General features: G+C 32.1%; 1 protein-coding gene across 2 annotated transcripts in view; it reads right to left on the minus strand.

Annotated features, from left to right (window-relative positions):
- Positions 1–22,816, minus strand: part of Sytbeta (Synaptotagmin beta) — a 165,380-nt gene that overhangs the window by 131,185 nt on the left and 11,379 nt on the right. The window lies entirely within an intron of this gene.

Raw genomic sequence — 22,816 nt, forward strand, 5'->3', positions numbered from 1 at the left:
TGAAAAAGTACAAAACACTTTTTAGGCTGATGTTTTAAACCCGAACTAAATTTATTTATTAAACTTAAGGGCGTAACAAAATATATAATTGCAGTTCAGTCTTATTTAATAAATTCCCAAACTACTCAATTTTAAACGAAGGAAATTCAAGAAACATATTACTTGGATTTTTACTATCTTTTCTTTTATATCACGTTATTTGTAATATATAGAACAGTAAACATTATTTCGTCACTGGTGTAAGAGTTTTGTAAGTACGTAATTTGTTTAAGAACTTCCTTCAAATAATTTTGTATATTTAATGAGTTACAAAATGTAATCAATAAATATCAATTAAAAAAACTCAATTATAAATGAATTAAAATAGGCGTAAATTTTTTTCCCAAACAGAAAACCACTATTCTAGAAATTTTATAATATGAAATTTTGTTCAAAATGCTGAAATCCAACGCATACTTTAACCCTCCCACCGGTATACTGGTTATAAATACTGGTTAACCATTTTAATGAAGTTGCACGAGAAGAAACTGGTATCTGGGTGAAATTGATGAAACTGACCCAATCTTAAAGGTCAAACTTTAGTGCCCAACAACCCCGAAGAACAGAGAAGTAAAAATACGATGAAGAAGGTTTAATACGATCGCTGCCATATGTATCACAGGGATGTTGTTGCGTTACGATCGCGTTTACGAGTTTCCAGAACGCGGAGGACCACTTAACACGAATGCGAGAAAAGGAACGAGCACTTTCAGACACCGAGCAACAACTACGATGTGAAACTTACGAGCCACGCGAGTTTTGCGACATTCTCGACTCGTTACACAACCAAGAAAGCAAACAAATATAAAATTCAGAAAAACAACGTCAAGTACCCGTGTATAACATACATCGATTTAAAGACAAACGATAAAATCTTTGATTACGTTTCAACTTTTAAATTCATTCACGTTTTATGATTGTTCGTGATGGTATTCCATTTAAAACTCTATCATTATTTTTAATTTTAACGACATTGGTATCTTTCAACTTTTATTTTTTATTTGATTAAAAAGTATAATATAACTAGGTACTTTAAGTGAAAAAAAGTTTTTTTAAATTTTAACGATTGTCTTACCATATCGGGAAGACATTTTTTAATTTAGTAGAATAAAATAGCCTTTTATAACAATTGGAAAAGAACACTGTAACGTATAGTTTAAGAACTTTTTATGTATTCTGGCTAATATAAATATCCCTGCACATATTTCATGGATGCGAGCATTTTTAGTTAAAAATAAATTTTAAAATAACCAAGGGCAGGTGCAAAGGAAAGTGTACTTTATACGTAATTACACAGAAAGTAACGATCTAAAAGTGCATTATTTTAAACATGCATTATTTTCCATCTTTTCCATTAATAATCCAGAGTAGTTGACAAAATTAATTTATAATTTCTTTCCTTCATTAAATTAAGCTACTGAACTACTTTAGATTACTATTCTCGAACAAATGTTTGAAAGATTGCGATACTTGATACATTCTGTTTTCTTAACTAAATAAAGTTTTTAAACTGTTCTGGATTAGGTACTATTAATGGGATAAAAGTTTAAAATATAATGTAATAAAAATTAATTTACGAAGCTAGGTATTCAATAATTTCAGGCTATAGGTTGCATAGTGTAAGTCGCTAAAATATAATATAACATGGATAAATCTAAAAGTCAGAACATAAAGTGACAATAGCTCAAAAGAAGGAATACTAGTTAAAGATTAGAAACAACTTGTACATCTGAAGACAAATGTTGAAAAAGTAAATTCATGGGATTGCTACAGGATATACAAACTAACATCAATAATAAAATAAAGAATATGTTTTCTTAATTTAAGATTCTTTAAGTACAGCTTTGTTTATTACCCTAAAAAAACATATGTATCTTTCCTAAAAGTAAAAACGATCAAAATAAAAATTTATATTGATTGAATAAATGAAAGCTAGCGAACCATCCAATATAAAAGGAAAGAATGAACGCTAATTAAAGATCAGAGTCAATTTAAAATTCAAAAAGAATCAATAGTATTGGTTAAATTGATTCTCCGCATTGTCAATTAAATTTACATAATTTCAAAAGTATTTCCCCATTATGCCTTCGTTAGCTTCGCGTCTCCTTGGAATCGATTGTCCGCCTCGCGAATGTAATTTCTGCACGTGAGAGCTTTGTAATTGCTGCACGAATTTAATTCCTGCGCAGGTCGGTGACCAATAATGATCACAAAAAGGCGATGTCCTCGTTATCCTTTAAATTTCGAGGGGCTGTTTGCGCGTCTAGCCTCCTATTAAATTTCGACGCGCATCATGCAATTTCCCCGTCGAATAGACTCGGTTCTCTCAGCATAAATGCATCTTGCTGCAGGTGCAGGGAACCTCGTTGAACTCTGAAGCTGACATCGTGATTCGCGTCATCGTAATTCGCGTCATCGCGCGTTCACCACGGATTAATCTATTCAGTTGTTATGGCGATAAGCAATTTTAGTACCGCACGGAGCAATGAGCGCGACGATAAAAACGAAAACGAGTCTGTTTCTCGGATGAATATTCTCAAGACTCGATAAGCGTTGTACGAGATGTTTTCGAAAAGTGTAATCACCTTAAACCGAAAGCCACGATTCGAAAAACGAAAAGAAATTCAATTTTGTTCGCGTTATTTTTTGCTAAAAATGTTTTCAACCTCGTCGTTTCAATTAACATCGCTGCACAGAAACCCATTGAAAAGTGAACTTCACCTTGGAAGAAATTATTTATTTTCGATGATTGGTTTGGCAGGCAAATAGAGCGTGGCCAACCCATTTAGAAATTTCATCTCCGGTGGCATTGACAAATACGAACGCGTAAATTTTCAAACGACGCGTACGGAGAAATAACGACGTCATCCTTCGTTGTTTTCCCGCAGATTAAACGATACATCATCCACGAATCAGGCAATCGAGAACGTTTCCATCCTTTCTGTTGACTCAACAATTCGAAAAATTTTCATCGATACTTTGCTTCGGAATTTTCTACCTTGAAACGCGTTTAAATCGAAACGACGCGATGCAGAAAACCACACGTGGGACGAGTATTTTTCAATAATAAATCGTTGCTGATAGTAGAAATTGCAAAGGTTTTCTATTTTAGAATATTTAAAAAAGATTTGACTTTGTGAGTTTATTATTCAGCTTATCTAAATTCTGCTTATTTATACGTCTTTCTAGAAAATACTGAAAGCGTTACTCCACTTTGATTTTAAATTTTGTTTACTCAAAACAAAAAGTAACGTAGTTTGCACGAGTATAGTTATGGTCAGCATAATATGTGTTTTAAAACAAGGAAAATATGACGATTTTATAAATATAACGAACCATTCTCAATGAATCAGAAACGAGTGATTAAATATTATACAATGCAATGCTATTAACATTCCAAAATTCACTACAATATAAAACAAAAAATATGTTGTCCTACAAGGCTTTACTTACGAAATAAGTAATTTTGAAAATTTGTCGAAAGCATGTTCAGAGCCTCGAAAGCCTGTTTGACTATTCACATTATTTCTACTTATATTGTTATTTGTCGATATTGGTTGTCATACGATATTATCTGCTTCCCATTGATTTGACTATTTCTCAATTAATTAGTCATTTTCAGTAGCTAGTATCAACGATAAGGATTACTAATACTATTGCAAGTAGAAATAGTCAGTGATAGTCAGACATTTAAGTTGTACTGAATTTCTCGCCCACTCGAAGAATTTTTAATATAAAATATCTTGGATACGAAGCATCGTATGATAATTTGATTATAAATCTTTATGAAGAATACCTATCTCGAATACTTTTATAATATTTTTAACTTTACTTGATCTTGTTTCACAAGTCTAAAATGAAAATTCCGGTAAACTTTTCCGTCGCTCGTTTCGGAACACGTTGAATAATGCATACAAACAGTCGTTTGTTTCATGTTCATATTCTATCGATCGCTGTGCCTGGACACGAAATCTTCTCTGTACATGCTTTCGCATACTTCAAACTTTAGTCATGCAAATAATCATCGTGTTGTTATCGGGCAGGTTTCGTAAAAGTTTGACGCGTGGCTCTATCACGTAAACGTTCATGGAGAAAAGAGCATAAACCTCCAGCAGTGCGAGTCAAAGCAGCCGGTTGAAACGAGAAACGTCGACAACATCTCGTCTTAATAAAATGCTCGAGGCCTCGTTGGAGGTTTACGATGCAATATCCGCGAATATTACATGCAAAAACTTGAATAGAAAGAACAGAGGGCACAGCAAGGTTCGTATATTGAAAACAATTATGTTGAAAATTATAAAAACAAACTCGCCCACCTATTTCAACTTACGACCTTTAAAACTGAACTGTTCGTTCCAACAAGATTTTCAAACGCATTTTTTCACTCGAAAAACCTTTGTCAGTTAGGAAGGAATTTAAGAATTATAACGATTAAAGGAATCGGAAGATTCGCTGGAATAGCTTCGTTGCTGCGAAAGATATTTAAATAAATTAAAGCTCCGGAATCTACGCCAGCTAAACCGAATGTGATTTAAAATGGTATTACTTTGAATGCCTCGACGAACTGTCGAGCAAGCGAAACCACGTTTAGCAAATTGGATAATAAACAGTCGCATAATGAGAAGAGTATAAAATGTAAAACAGAACTTTTTATATTTAAAATGTGAAATGAGGGAAGATTGTGTTTGGACCTGATGCTATACTGAATACGATGGTAAAGTTGTTAATCTTTCTAAAGTACCTCTAAGTCATATAAACTTTAACATTTTAAAATTAATATGCAAAAACTTGGACCAGTTACTTTTAAAGAACCGATGTTTAATAATTTATACCTAATAACCCTTCAAGTATCAAGTTATTACTTTTTTAAATTAGATGTTTTTCAATTTAAAGTATGACGTGACATAAATAGACCAATCATCAGAGTGAAAGAATATTTTTTAGTGCAAATTCATAATGTAATATAAAATTGGTTTTACCAAAGAAAATTATACCTAAATATAATTATTTTTTTACCTATAGGAAAGGAAAATATATACTATAATCGAGAAAACATTATAATAAACGAGATAATAACATATAAAATATGTTACGATAAAATAGTGCGTTTTATTCTTCTCTCAAAATCACATTTTAAAAATTACATGATATTTAAATAAACATTAAAGTAAACCAATATTTTGGTAGTTGATGCCTTGAAGTTTAAACTTCCATCGTTATCGCAATAAAAATATTTTTATTCGGTAAATCTAGGCCAGGTAAACAATTCCCTATAGAAAATATAAAATGATCGTGCTTTTGTTAATTTTTATTGTGATATTTAAAAGAGAACTAAAATATAAAAATTTAAAGTATGTAATAGGCTATTGTTACAAGACAACAAATTGTATGTTCTTTGTGTCTTTGCATCTCGTTTGGTTATACATCGAATTTCAATTCTTGACCCAGGAAGTATTTTATTTCCTAGGTGCACCATCTGCAGTCCCTAGATTATAGTATTTTGTGACTGTGTCCAGCGTGGGAGTTAACTCCATTGCACACAGCAAGCCAACATTGTTCGACCTACGCTGTCTACGTGACTGCATAATGCAACCAGTTGGCATAAAGGAATTACGTGATTTTTGTTAAAATTCAAATGATTCTGAAAGAATCACGACTATTCTATTCCGTGTTATATTGGGAAACAGAATAAGCTATTTATTATCGTACCTTTACTCAACAGAAATAAGTATTATAAGAACATAAATAAAACTTAGTTGTGTGTATTTGTTTAATACTGCGTCACGATGAAATTTAAATCTTTAAAGCATATCAACTCTATTAAATCCAGTTAAGCATAAATAACAAATATTTCTTGATATCTATTGTGATTGTTCTTGAAGTTTGAAAATCAAATCTTTCCCCAGAAGAAAGCGGGTTTTGGTTATTGTTAAGTACGTTTCTCCTGGAAATCGAATCGTCAAGGGAAACTACCATTTACGCGATCGATTAGCCTGAAATCGAATCGATCTATGTATTTCACTGTAAAGTCGTCACCGATCATCTCGAAAATTAGTTTATTAATTGCTCTAAACGTGTACTCGAATACATTCAAGGATGACGACGAATTATTTTCGTCATTTTAAATTACGTTGACCAAGTTTAAATACAAAGTCAATTTTATCGCGACAGTAGTCAAAGTCAATCTATCATGGTATTTACACGGTAAAACTATAAAGTTACTTTTATGGGTACGATGGTTAACCGAACTTGCGTTTTACGTATAACAAAATAACTAATTAAAACTTCGAGCAAACACGTTGATGCTTCGTAAAAAATAAATGAACAGATAAATAAAGGCACGCCTGATAATAATACGATAAGCAAATTTATATATTGCCAACGAAGATTAATTGGTAGGTAAGCAAATTAGAAACGCGACAGAAATAATTGAAAGTTCGCTAGAACGTCGTTTATCGGATATGTTTATCCATAATTTACTCAGTAGAGAGATATGATACATTTTACTTTTAATTGCTTTATCGAATTACTAACATATTAACATCATCATCGTTCGGTCATGGTTTGAAAAAGACAAAGATAACCAGGATACAAAGTTGTCGACAAAGATTGTGAAAAAATGGATGAATTACTATACCGCGAAGCTAAAAGTTGAACAGTATATTAAAATGGACAAAAACTAAAAAACAGAAGCCATTCAAACAGTCATTTAAAAACAAATACAAAACTTAGCTATGTCCAAAAATGATTAATTTGTATCTATTCTATTTTCTTATACTGTTTTTAAAAATTATTCTTTCGATTATTAGCATTTCTACACTTCGTTTATCATGTGCTATTTGTTTATTATAATTCCTGGTATTTTCAATAATAATATCAGTGAAAATATTATACTTTTGAATCAGATCATGTGGAAGGTTATATACGTTCGTAACCAATTATTTCGATAATACGAAGCATGAAAATATTTAATTGTTGCAATTTTAAATATTAAGTTTCCTTCCGATATAAATTCAGCTGAAATTAAACGAGACGTGACTAATAGTCTAAGCAATTACATTCCGGATATATTTTTCTATCTATGAAATATATGAAATAATGTTTCACTGAAAACATTGAAATTTTTATAACTTCGTGTTTCTGTTCATCTAATTAGATTTCGCGAGAAAACCATCAGACCTATAGAACGAGTTGACCGAAATTAACACAGAGAAGTAGAAATATTTGTGAGTTTCCTCGTTCCGGTTGTACCTGCGGCGGATATTTAATTATCGGCGCAAAATGATTACGTTTCAAGATTCTCAACGCAGTCTTTTGACCAGGCGATGCTTCAAGCGTGCAAAGTAAGATATATTGATCTATCGTTGTTAATTACTTCTCCCGTTGGGCGCGATCCCTTGATCCTCAGTAATCAATTCCAAAGGCTCGTCCATTTCCATTTACCGCGACCCGACATCGAGATTAAACATCTCGAGGAATTAAAAATTGCTCGAAAGGAAAATTGATGGACTCGAGTCGATATTGACTATTTATGTACGTATTAGGATGTTAGTACATGAGGAAGATAAGTATTTATTGACCGTTACTCAACAAAAATTAGTATCAAATTAAATTAGTAAATTTTTGGTTTTACTTATTTTATAACAATAGCATCGTAGGTATATTAACATTTTCAACATTATACGGTCTTCAAGTGCACTTTAAAAATTAACAAAAGTGAATTTCATAAACAGATAACGTGGATTGAAAGATATTTAAATTGCATATTACCCGATAAAAATTTCCATCTAAAATACTTCCAATCAATAAAAGATGTACTATATGGTAACGAATGCCCACAAGAATGTATTAAGAAGTATATTAAAAGAAGATATCACATGCAATACAAAAGAAAGTATGATTTCGATAAGAATCCATGTAACTCTATCAAACTTGTTGAATTATTTAATAGATTTGATACATAAACTGTGTACCGACAAAACAATGACAGAATATAGTACAAACAAAAAGAATATGAATTAAACGTGACAATGAATATTCAAAAAAAATGAGCACATCTTTAATTTCGAAAACACCGAAATTACCTGTTCGAAGAGAATATTGCAAGAAGGTTGATAAAACAATTTACTTAATATTTTTTTCAAACAAATTAACAGCGAGTTCATTAAACAAAGAAATATCTTGTAAGTCAGACCAAGCACTTTCTGACCTTATTACGTACGTTAGGAATAAGATCTTTTTATAACTATTTCACTTAAAATCTACCGTGGGAATCTTAATTAATCGCAATTAAAAGTAAAGAGTACGTATTTTTGCTCGAAGCGCAAGACTTTGCTCGCAGGGAAGATGATCTCCTTCGCTGCGTTTTCGTTTTATCGAGATTGAGATACAGGTGCCAGCGTGGAAATTAAATTTATCTCGTTACGTAAACGTGTCTCATTGCTCCGGGTGTCTGTGACTTCGAATAGTATTATACGGTCCAGTGGGAATTTATGTGACTTTTGATAAATTGAGAACGTTCAACATCGCGCCCCTTGCACCTGTAATTCTCATTCCCCTCCGTTCGTTTCCAGGACACATTTCCGAAACAATTCGAGCCATCATCGATCGTCGAATTAGCGATCGGGATAAAATCGTCCTTTGCCAAGTCCTTTATAAACGAGTCTTCTAAACTCTAACACGTCGTCTCGTCGAAACGATTAATCGTGCTCCAATTTTCAGCAACCTAATGTAACGTAAGTAAAAGAGACCGAGAAATTGTAAAACACATTATAGACAAAGAGCTTGAATAATACGAGTCGAAATTTCCGTTAAAATATCTTCTTTGATACAATTTATCAAAGCACGGTTGTATGAATTGACACGAACGTTTCGAAATTGCAGAAATCGTTCCATGAAGTGAATAAAATTCTGTTCAGATACTGACGAAGAAACAAGGTTCAGTATTAATTACTGTTGTAAAATCTGATTTTAATTAGGTTAGTATGCAATCCGAGGTATCTGAAGATCATTAGACCAGATAAAAGTTCAATACGAAAAACAGACACGAAAAGTCCGCGAGATTGTGACCGATTAAATATTATCCATCTCCGTGCGAAGAGATGAGACTTTACTGTCTTAAAGTTCCACGGGCCAGCGAGTTCCTCCCGACAGAGATAATATCATCCACCTTAAGAAATCCTTTTATCTTCGTATCTTCCGATCTTTATCCCTTTCTTGAGAATTTTCTTATCCCACATTCTGATATTCAGTCACGTCGCGAATATGCAAGGAATCGATCTTTCTTATTAAGTAGTTCTCGAGTGCGAAGTTGCGCCATGCGTAGCAACATCACTTTCGAAATTAAATTCTGTCGCGGAACGTCGACAGAATGTTAATACTCTGAATATTTAAATTATGGAATGTAAAAGATGAGTCGAGCAATTGGATCGAGTTTTACGTCTTGTTTGATTGATTGAAAGATAACGGGAAGCGATTATTGAAGATTTTTTTTTTCTAATAAGGTTTCATCTTTTCTATCGCGTCAATTTTCTTATCGAGCAAAAACAATTCTTCCGTAAGGTACAATTTATTATGATATATTTCGTATTAGTATAACGCTTTTGAAAATTATGATAAACTTATTGTTAGCGTGTGAAGCCTAGATATTCAATATTTATATCCATAAAAAATACTCCATATAAAATATTTTGTAAAACTTCAATGGGTTTTGAAGAGGAGTGTTGTTTCCATTATTTACTACTTCTAGGCAACTGACAAAAGAAAAGTATAAAATTTTAATGAATTTATTATCTTACATTCCACTAATTCATCACAAATATTTTAAAGTTATTCAATCGTATATAAAGCTGTATACACAATGTTAAAGCTAGTCAATGTACTATTTACTACAAGCACGTGCGATCAATGACCTCACGACGTAAACAATGGAGAGTAAACAAACGCTTCGAACCCTTATATCTCCGGAAGTAACCACGCGATCCACTTGACACAAGTTTTATTTTAAAGGTCTCTCTATCCTCTACCCGATGAATATATCAACTATTAATATTTATGCTGTCTTCTATATTTATTTTGTTATTTACTTTGACGCTATATATACTTAAAGAAGTTTAAAAATTTTCTATTGATTATACAACCGGTTTAATATATCAACCTGCACTTTAATATTGATTTTATTTTTATAAGGGGATGAAAATACTCGACAAAATATAACTAAAAGCAAATAGTAGCATACTAATTTCGATAATACAAATCCATTTCAAAATAAAGAATTGTATAAGATTTATACTGAACGTTAAAATACAACTCTTAATGATTGCTAATGGTTTCCAAGTTAATACAACATTCAATGAATAGGCCAAAGAGGAAAGAAAACAAAGGGAAACTGTATATTATTTCAACAAAATCCAATCTTCCGTAAACTGGTTACTTTTCGATAATTATATTCTAATTCAAAATTCATCAGTTCTTTTCTTTAAATTACACTTTATATTTTTCAATATCACACAAACAGAGGTTTATTTCTCATGCTCGTACTACTGACACCGTAATCGTCTGCACGTGGTAGAGAATTCGTTGAAAAATTCTTTAATCTACCTTGTACCGTGATAAATCGGTAAAAACGAAAAGTTTTTCTCCACACCGAGGAACAATTCTTTCGTGAGCTCTATTCCCTGCAGGATAGCGGTGGGACATATCTACACAACCTGCGAGCGAAGTTTCGAAGAAAAAAGTCACGGGTAAACTTTGTATCTTTCTCGGAGAGCTTGAAATTTTACAAACGATTCCAGCGGCCACATCTTATCGATTACCGTTTGGGTGGAAAAATGCGTATAAAACGAACAGGGCCCTCGGTCGAATCGACGGAATAAAAGTGCTTCAGGCGATTCCTAGATGCTTTGAAGTTGCCTGTAATCCTCGATGGACCGAGATCACGGAAGCATTCACTGGAAAGGATATCGATTGAAATAAATAAAACAGGCGTTATTGAGTCGATCTCTATGGAGCGGTAATAATAAAAAAGATTACGTAACTGGGCAGTGATGTAATTCTAACTAAGAGATCTTTCTTATCTTTCGAACAGTGGAAATGGCGAGAGAAAGACAGAGTAACCGTAACGATTTATTAACCCTTTCACTGTCGACAACCAAATTAAGACCGAATTAAATTTAAGAAGTTAAAACATCAAAACAGTTTTCGATATCCTATTGTTTAATCTATTGCTACGCGCATATAACAGCAGCCTTAATGCTGTATTAGTTTAATTAAACAGTGAATGTGTTATAGTGAAAAAAGATTAAAATTCAGAAGTCTTAAATCTTTAAAATTCTATTTAGTAATCGTAAATAGTATAAACTGTTTTTAGGAAAAAACATACACATTCAGTTAAATCACAAGTTAAAACATATACTGTCTTACTGAAGTAAGAGCAACCTAACTGTAGAGAGATTAAGCGCTTCGACCCTCAGTGGATTTCTAGAAAATCTTTAAAAATTCAGTAAAATATTTTACGATACTTTTATTGTACACATAAAATTTTATATCCGTTCCAGTTACGATCCTTATCCAGCAGACAGGAATAAACGATAATACGCAGTTATTTTTCCCACATGCTTCTCAATAATTTGATGCCACAGAAAATTCAGAAAATACTTTCTATGCAGTTTCTCTTAAACACTTTCTATTGATTAAGCATTTTGCACTCTTCTCGCTGAATACTATAACCCCCTAAAGCCTTAATCCTTAAAAGCACCAGTGATTTTAACTAAATTTCTCTCGCTAATTGAGAATCTATCGTTTAATCGTCAACATCTGTCAGAAATATTTTCTAAACGTCGCGTCCCGTTTTCGCGAAACAAGACTCGTTTCTCAGATTAATATTTCCCGAACTATGATTTATCTTCAACCACAAGTATCAGGCTACCCGGAACGAGTACCCATTCACATAGTCGTTCCTCTTGGAACTTCATCGACAACACCTGGGCAAACAACCGCTTACACAACTTGACACGTCTGTTGCTGAAGTGCATTAATTGATTTAACCTTTACGCCGCAACGTAATACCTCACAGCCTTGTCACCGAAATTCGACGAAATCGGTTGAATAGTCAATAAACAGGAGAGCTAATTCGACGTTTTTGCCCTATTATCGCGCGTTTAATCGTTGCCATTAAATCGCATTGTATTTCGCGAGGGAGGGCACGATTTTCTTTCTAAATACCAATAATTAGAACATGAACGAAACAATCGTAAGTAGTGAAAAAAAATCTAATATCTAGTATCTAATTTAAACGAAAGTACTGAAATTAGTTTCACTATTCGAAAATTCACCCATACTTGAGAGTGGTTATCCGCTGGTGTCCGATCGTAACTTTATTGTCAAAGTGTGGAAGTTCATTTAGTATTTTGATGCTTCTACCGATAACATTTTAACGACATTTACTACTGTACTATACTGTGGTATAGCTGATTAACTTATAATAAATAAATGTCCTTTCGTGTTCGACCGCAGGAGAAGTGCATCAAACTTAAGCAAGTAAGAAAAATTTAAAGCTGCTGGTTCTCGTTGTAATTTTGCGTAAATTAATTCGGGATTAATTTCTCGCCAGTAGGGAAAATTTACTTCTACGTAGAAGTTTAAAATTCTAAATTTCTATGCACTATTGTTCGAGTTTGATTGTGATGTTTATTTATTTGATTTTTGGTAAGTTAATTGCCTGTTACACATAGTGTAATTCTTTAGTTCTGTGATGTTAGTTTTTTTAATAATTACATATTATGAAAAATGCAAACTCAATTGTCAGTTACATAATAAAATATTTGCAAACTAAAATTTATTTTTTAATCAGTATTTAACAAATATTCTGTTACATAAATTTTCTCAAAGGCAACAAAATCCTATCTGCGATATCCTTAATAATTTATTAATGTATCTAAAATTAATATTCGCTGTTCACGATTAAAATTTGCCCAACTCTGTTCCAAACACAATCTTGTCATATTTTTAAATAAACGATTATTCTTTAATAATCACTATTACTTCTTTTGCCATAGAGCTACTCGACTGATTTATAAAACAAAAATTACGCATGTTTTGGGCGATTTCTTAAATTTTATTGCACACCTAAGGAGTTAATTACTTTTAATCGTTTACAAATATTTAATTCTAATATGATAATGGATACATGAGCGGATCAAATTTTGTCCAAATCACCGTATTGGACCAAAACGGATACGCATCCTGATTTCTCCCGAAATAGTGTTAGTATGAAAGGTACATAATCATCGCAGTCCTGCAAACACACCTCAGTCTGCTCATCGGTCCATGTTAAATTTGTTTACTCACTAAACCGTGCGTTTAATCTGCTTTCGAGAGACCCACAAACAATAATACAACGCAGTCTACATTGATCGATTATCACATTCCAACATTCCCCAACACGAAAAATGTGGAAGCAACCAACAATAAACGAAGATTAGATTTATTTCTAATACCATGGAATATACTTTATTATTCGAAGAGTATAACTTCTTAGAGATTACTTTTACTAATTAAAGTTAGGCCTAATTTCCATTAGTGTCAATGCACAAATCGCTGGGGTTAGAGTTTAATTGAAAATGCATTTAGTTTTTAAATTATTTTAAATATCGTAACATAAGAACAACCGCTACAGTTACGAATAAATATTTGCAATTAAATTTATCAATGATATATCTCATCAACATCGGTTTAAATTTTTGTTTGTTACGAACTAAATATGTGAATCGCTTCTGAAGAAACTTCGAGCGTATTTTATTGTTCGACAAAATTTGTAGAATAGAACTTTCATAAATTCAACACCGATAGCCTCTGACTATTCGAACGGAATACGGTGACCTCAGATTTGTGGAATGCAACAATAACAACATTCGAGTGGTGAAACTCGATACTAACAACTTTGGGTCGTAGCACTGATGGTTCTCGTATCACGAAACTTGGTAAAGATGGCGATCGAAACGTGAAATTTGATATTGACGGATCTCAAATCGTAAAGCTCGATGCTGGTAAATCTCGACTTGCAAAAAAAAAATACTAACGACTAGGTTGCGGATTTTATGCCTTTAGGGAATACACAAACATGAAAATCGTGTGTACATAAATATTTCATAAATAAATACAATAATATTAACATTTTATTTTTAAATGCATAAAATCAGACAGGCAATACTAATGACCTTTGAATCATAAAAATGATCTTCAAAATATTGTGTTTTCCTTGTATTACAGGTGCTATTATAAACAAAGAAAGATTCAATGTGTTTAAAAATTTTCCATTAGTTTTCTTCGTTTGTAAAATTTACAGCACATGCGAATACAAGAATTCACAACAAATCAGTGTATGTTCAGTGTATATGTTTCATTATTAAATTCACTGTTCTTCGTTCAAATAATTTGTTTTTTATTGTTGTTTGTTGTATTCAATTAAAATCTGCAACACGCTTTAGAGTTAGAAGAGCTCGAATAACATATTAAAATACGTAATCAAATAATGGAGTACTTTGAAAACACCAACGGTGGTCAATCCTGCGATCGTAATTGGCCAACAGATAGAATTACAAGTTGTACCCGTCGTTTAATGTTATTAGCATCGAAGTGGCGACAGTTTCGAAGCGAAATTGCATTTCCACGAAAACGTATAAAATGAAGGCGACGAGAATGCAGAGAAAATTCTTTTCAATCGAAACTTCAAAATCTCATGGAAAAAAGATGTCCGTTTACGCTCTTTGACACTGTAAATTTAATCTATTGTTTTTTCCGCGTATCACGCGAGTGCACTTGACGCACAACGGTGCCTCGAACACGAGCGTTTTTCAAAATACAATTAATCGGGCTACTGTATGACGCGAACGAAGCTGAAATGATTCACGGGAAAGCTAGACACACGGATGCGTAATTAGACGTCAGTGTGCACGGTGCATTTCAATTCGAAATAACGAAAATTCGTGCGCCTGCAATTGACGCGTGTCGAGTAATTACATTTTTGAAAAGGGACGAAATGAAAGCGGTTCGGATATAAATAATTCCAGGACAAACAGAGAAAATAATTAATCGTTGCATCGACGATATCAGATGTAGAAGAAAGAAAGAAGTTTGTATTAACATCTGCCAAATTTAACGTTTCCAAGTTATATTCAATTTTATACTTCGACAATATGCAGTTGGGTTATCTTTATAACAAAAGCTTAAAATGGTCATCTTTGTTTCGAATAGAAACTCAAATATGTCCTGTCAATGTTTCAGATATTCTAGAATTAACAATCATCTCGAATACGTTTCATCACAAACATTGAGTAAACAAATGTTTTTAATGCAGTGCCAAAAATAAAAATTTAGCGAATTTAAATCTAGAGGAACTTCTTTCAATAATTTATGCCATTGATTACTTAATTTTTGCTATCAAGGGAAGCTACGAATTAACGAACGCTACATAAAAGCTGTTTAATAGAATCAATTATACTGGCTCATTTAATTGTCTGGTATAGAAATAACTATAACTCGGAAACAAGATTAAATAGGGCATATTTTTCTACAAACTCTTTCTCTTGTTTGTATACTTTAAATCGATCGTTAATCATTTAAATAAAATAGGACTGAGATTTCTTCTCGAATTATTTATTTATCGAATATCAAAATATTTCAGTGGCTCAAATATTTGTCGAGCAAAGTTCGTGTTTGTCCCTTGAAGTCAACTATTCATTTCGTTTAATATTTCTTTGCATAGATAGTCACATTAAATGAGATACCGTGTGTACATATAAAGGAGAACTTCGCCTATCTATTATATTTGTACGATAAAAACTTTAAAATTAGCGAACCGCTTTCGAAACGATTTTCACCGGAGGTTGAAGCATTTTAATAGGGTAAGTTTTAAGACTTCAATCTCTACAATTTGTCTTCAGAGGATTTAATACCAACAAAAAATTTACGTAAAACGTAACGTCGTCGTTTCTCAGAAAATTACAAAACTGAGGTCAATACTGTTATCACTCATACGTTATTTCCCCGAAAAAGAAGACTTAAACCAAAATCATATCTACTATTCATTTCACTTAAAAAAATTTTGAACACGTTATTGTTAGTCAAATAGTTAATAACTTTTTATTGTATAACTTTTATACAATAATAGAATTTATTTAAAAATGTCTAAAATTACTTTGAAGTTTATGTACTCGCTTTCTAAAAATTATATTAATATTGTATATAAAGACTTAAGATTTTCTTAACAGAATGAATTAATTAATACTATATAAAGTTAAAACTTTAAAAATATTTTTTAATGATTTTAATTTAATTTGACTTTTACGAAAGTGTTGTCCTTTACTGGACAATTTAATCGAATACTTCAAGATGTTAAATAATGACGCCCAGATGTCATGGGAATACATTGGCTCAGTGAAATATAATCTAAAGAATATGAAACGACAAAGAGTTGTATGATACATGGAAGAGGTTAAACGAAAGCAAGAAATCGTATTATATATTTCTCTTGTTTCCTCAAAAAAAAGTCAAAGAACCATAACATAGAGTACTTTTTTTTTTTCTTTTTATTTTCTTTGTTTTTTATTAAATTGTATAATTCCCGAATTAGCAAGTTTCATTGAAATACACTTTTAATCTGACAAAAACGCGTCAGTAATAAAGACATAAACGTACGTATTATTTTTAATACTAACGACTCTGCATGAGCTGCACAAACGTATAATCTCATTTATATAAAATTGCAGAGCTTTGATAAACTATATTGGATAATTATTGAAAATCTGTGTCCGTTTTACTGGGAATCAATTAAAACGAGAGTACAATCGCGTTGCAGCGTTTAATTCTCATTAATACTTGATATTGAATACATGTACTATATGTACATATGTACAAAATAATTGCAGCTTCGTGCGTGCTGTGAATAATGGCGCATGCAAGACATAATACTACATTTCCCTAGAATGTAGAGGCTTTGCCAGTACTGTTATCATATGACGAGTATTTCCAAAGCAATGAAATCTGTAAATCGATACATTTCTACAATAGGGTCATAGGATTCATTTGTCAGTTTTGATGGATTGAAATATTTTTCGAACTTTTTACTGTACAATACTATATCTATACTGATCTTGTAAACAAGTTTTGACATACTCTGATGTGTAATTTGCACAGTTATTATGAGTCACAACATCACTGAATTTTATCAGCACATTATTGATTATAAGAGAATTAGGCGTAAATGATTAATTTCGAACCACTAAACGAACCATTCGTAAATTAGGTTACCGAATGGTTCGTTTAAAATAAACTTGTACCATATATATGGTGAATCACATAAAATTCTAAAGTGCATGTTATACAAAAATTGTTTTATATGCAGAATTATAATCGAAGAAAACTTATGATGATACATACATAGATAAATATAGATTGTTTTTGAAGCTTAAATCTGTTAAAGACGTATAGATTATTCGAGTATGAGAACTAGAATTTCTACTCTTGAACTGTCCAGTTTCAAAACATTACTGTTCAGGATATAAAGAATGTAACGATTCCTTTATCGTCGTTCAACCCTCCGTTCAATGTTTTCACTTTCATACGTTCTTCGAGACACGTCCACTAGTGGATTGAAACATGACTCTCCGCATATAGAATTAATCTTGATTTCCCCCATAACCATAATACCCAACCTTCAAAACAACCACACCCATAATTCAGATGTGTGATCGAATAAGTCAATTAAAAGACCATCTTCGACAAATTGTTTCTTTACCGCATGACAATAACTCACTCTGTTCCACAGTTAGCATAATTACTTCGCTATTAGCGCATGTGATCCATCGTTGTTGCTTCCAAAAGGAAATACAATCAATACAGAACAATTACCACACCACAGCCACGCAACGGTCATCCCCGGGTGGTTCGAGTTATTTCTGTCTTGTCGACTAATTCACCGAATAAACCTCCAAGTGGTACGAAACAAGATATCGATCACAGGCAGATCGGTCTATTATCGACTAATTAAAGTTGTAAGCTAGTTGCTTCGCTAACTTCTTGGCACCTGGAAATTTCCAATCAATAACTGTTCCCGCTGATCAATATTTGTTAGACCGGAGGCTATTGGCATAACAAAATTCCTTTCGGCGATTTATCTTCTTCTAGAACTAAATATATACAGGATGTTCGACCACCCTTGGGAAAAATTTTAATGGAGGATTCTAGAGGCCAAAATAAGACGAAAATCAAGAATACCAATTTGTTGATGAAGGCTTTGTTAAACAGTTATAAATGTTTAAAGTTCCGACCGTCCTGAATTTTTTTCTCGAAAATACGCAAGATTTCGGAGGTATGTCTATTCACCAAAAATAATTGTAATTGACCCCTGCATCCGAAAATAATTTTTCCAAAACGATTTGAAATTTTTTAATTTTGTCGAAAAATTTCACACATTCTCGAATTTTTTTCTCAAAAGTGGGTAGGATTTCGGGGGTATGTCTATCCACCAAAAATGATTGTAATTGACCCCCGTAACCGAAAATAATTTTTTCAGAATTAATAAAAAATTTTTTTTTTCGTCGAAAAATTTAGGCACCTACCTGTCGATTTCTCTTAAAAATTTCTTTTTCATTTTTAGTAATTTTGTTTGACGCCTTACAGAAAAGTTGTCTAATACTTTTTTGTAGGTACCCATGAGCTCTACTTCAGAAAAAAGTTTCATTGAAATATATTCACAATTGTAGAAGTTATGGCTGTTTGAAGATTGGATCATTTTTATGGGGTTTTTCTCATTTTGCGGAGTCAAGGACGAACTTTTCGAATATTTTTGCAATTTTTACATATTCTCTAGCAAAATACGCGTAGTTTGCTTTTTTAAACATTAAAATCATTCAATCCGTTCAGAAGTTATGACGTTTTAAAGATTCGCATGAAAATTCGGGCAGACATTTCTGGCCAGAAATTATATTTTCGGTAAGGAATTTTTTTCTCGAAACTGAGTAGGATTTCGGAGGTATGTCTGTTGACCAAAAATGATTGCAATTGACTCTTGCAACTAAAAATAATTTTTCCAAGACGATTCGAAAATCTTGTTTTTCACCCAAAACTTTCAGCACTTACTCGAATTTTTTTCTCGAAACTACGTAGGATTTCGAGAGTATGTATATTCACCAAAAATGATTGTAATTGACCCCCGTAACAGAAAATAATTTTTCCAGAATGATTTTAAATTTTTTATTTAATTTTTTAATAACTTTTCAACGAAGGCTCAATCAACAAATTACTATCCTTGATTTTCGTCTTATTTTGGCCTCTAGAATCTCCCATTAAAATTTTTCTCAGGGGTGGCCGAACACCCTATATATGTAATTAAACTAATACGATCACTAGTGAAATTACAAAAGAAATTTTAGATCTATTTTTCTGGTCGATATTTCGTTAATTATTGCACGAATATATTTCGAAGATATTGCACCTGGACTCTTGTAATGTTTAAAATATACTACGCCTCTCTTCTTCTATAAATATAAATTTATTATGAATATTTTCCTTTGTTTGGATATTTGAAAGTTTCATTATTGCTAACTAATTTGAGAACTTTATTTTTTCTTTTTCTAATGTATATAGATTATACAAACGTCTAATATTCGAGATATTTCACATTCACTTTTATGTATATTGCATAAAATTGTTCCGTGTTTTAATAGACTTGCATTTTTTAAAAGGAGCGGGTAATGTTAAATATTAAAATGAGTGGTAATAAAAAAAGAAATAGACTTGTTATCTCTTCTCCATGCGCGTGAAAGAAAAAAAACAAAATCGAATTGAAATTCTCGTGTCTATCTTATAATACATTCGATTTCCAAAAACGTAACTAACTAATTGTGAAATTAGTGTCACGCAATGGCGGAATCTTTGTTCCCTAGCATGAAATAAGTGATGCTAATATTCACGACAGTATTCGTTAAGAACGCCCTTTCCCTTCATCCATTTCCATGGATTTGCTAGAACGCTACAACAGCCACGACGAGGTGAACCTTGGGAGGTAGGAAACTACGATTCTTGAATAGCAATAAGGAGCTTCTGAGTAAACGATCACTGACTTGGTAAAGAAATTCGAATACAGAGAACATGATTCTCAGACCGTGGAAATCAAACCTGAGTCACGTCCTATTTTGCAACGAATTAATTCCTTGAGGTAAACATTTACTGATCGCTCTGAATAACATTTTATCACGGTACAAAGACACATTTACAAGTTTATAGTATATTAACGGTCGAATTGCGGAGCTGGGTCGCGTCTGACCCACGCTGTCAAGCTTGCTAAACGTCGGAGAAAGAACTTTAGCTGATTTCTATCTTTATATTAAAATATACGTGTTTATAGATTTACGATTTATTCACGCAATTGCAGCGTTTCTTTATAAAAAGCATTTGATTTGATACTACACTTTTTATTGTATATTTTCACGTTATATTATACATATACATACATGAATTCTTACGTTATTCCAAATGAAAATATCTGCGTTGCAGATCATTATAGAGTTGAAAACAATACCATTTGGAAAAGAATTTGATAAGAAAACACTCGAAACGCGCAAATTATAAAATTCTTGTAAAACATTTCTTTTTCACTTTAACAATAAATAGTCTGAGATTTACAAGCAATATCTTTGAACGAGTGTTTGCACAGAAACACGAACACGCATTGTATATCTATACATCCTCGAACACGCACGATTCTATGAAATTTGTTCATAAAATTCTTTCCACGGAGTAGTTTGTATGTTTCCTCTGATATTCGATTTCGCTGTACTTAATTTCTTTAAAGCTCTTTGACAACGCATTTCGCAATGATGCGCGTTGTAAAAATAACATTTTGAACGAAAATCTATCTTTTACAATAGAAAGTTACAATACGACGAAATATCAAACTTTTTCAACCATTTCTCCCGTAATTACGGTACGCGAGTTTTCTTTAATCAACTGTGAAGTCCGCCGATTAATCAACACTGTTGTAAAGAAAACAGTGATAACGTAGCGTTCGGAAACTCGAGTATGACAACTGCTGGCGCTCGATAAAATCTATCAGCCAGGGAAAACAGAAAACCGACAGAGAATGTCATTGCTCGTGCAGAAAACCACCAATGCACTTTCCACTACGATATTCCAGCGTACGGACAAAATTAACCATTGCAATCTCTAATTAATCGATACGTATACGAGTAGAGAATTTTTGATACGTATCGTTCGCGATAACCCGAAATCAAAGGGATGATTCGATTCAGGGTTTTTGTAAAAATACGAGTAGTGGGAAAATTGCAACATATTTGGAATCCATTTGGTAATTTGAAATAACGAAATATCTAAAAGAACTACTAATGTCTAACTTGTAACATCACAAAATAAAAGAGAACGATTTCTTAACCAATAAAGTTTATTAATTTATGGAAGATTATTTGCAAAAATTTCCAACTACTAAGAGCTACTCATTTGCAAATTAATTTTGCGATCATTTTGAAACTACAAAAAGTGACATGAAATTTGATTGTTCGAAAATGAAAATAAATTTGAATATTTTAAAGCGTGCAATGCTTTTCTTCAATATTAATTACAGCCACGAAAAAGGCAGCAAGAAACGTTTTAAACTAGTATATTTGAAACAAAGAAATTGCTTGAATCGACTGAATAATTAATATTACTGTTATCCATAAGCAATATTTCATTTTAATATACTTTTAAAGATGTGTTTACTTTCTCAATACTTGTTTTAAGATTTAATACAATTAGTCGATGTTTTAATAAATCTTACTTGTAAATTTATTGTCTTTTCACTGTAAAGAAATGAATAAATTTTATTTCTCTACATAAGAGTGACATCAACTTTTTTCCGCGCATTGAGAAAATTACTTTATGCATTTCTATAATTAATATAATTATTTCCAACAAATATCCGATGTCTTATTAACAAAAATACTTTGTCGACGCACGAAACAAATTTTTTAAATTTCCTGACACCGTCACGGGACACTGCGAATGCAAGAAAATACAATATATAACAGTATATATAGAAATAGCAATAAATAGATACAATACTAGTTATAAGACCCGCACACTTCTCCCGAGGGAAAGTTTCGAGAAATTGGATTGGATTCCCGATTGTCTCTCGCCAAAAAAAATAAAGGATACCATAAAAACTAGGAGGATTACTCCCAAAATAAGAAAGCGTCTTCTACCACTCATTCCCACCTCGTATTAATACAAAAAACGTTTATGGTCACCGTGTCGTAAAAGTGTCCTATAGATAAAACAAGAAAAGATGAAACAAATAATCGATTAAATTAAAGAAATGCATACTTATTTAATGTCAAATTTACAGAGTAAGATTACACTAATATTAACTATCCAACGTGTCAATTTTATTATTTTGATCCTCATCAAAACTTTCAAAAATTAATATAAACGTCAAATTTACGGATAATTACTATATAGAGTATCTAAACCATATATTCGGGTTCAAAGAATGACTGTAACATTTGAAAATATGTATATCGACGTGTTAAATAAATCACTGAAATGTAAAGCAAGATTAATTCTACGAAATTATTTCGATGAATGTACACAATTTAAACGAAAATTAATATTGTCGATTAATATTATCCGATTCGCTTCGTATCAATTTTAAATGTTGTTATTCGCGCATCGATTGCGGTAATTCCGTTTAGTAAAACAAAACGCAATACTGCGATGAAATCTG

Source organism: Colletes latitarsis, chromosome 4 (assembly GCF_051014445.1).
Source record: "Colletes latitarsis isolate SP2378_abdomen chromosome 4, iyColLati1, whole genome shotgun sequence".
NCBI classification, from domain to species: Eukaryota; Metazoa; Arthropoda; class Insecta; order Hymenoptera; family Colletidae; genus Colletes; species Colletes latitarsis.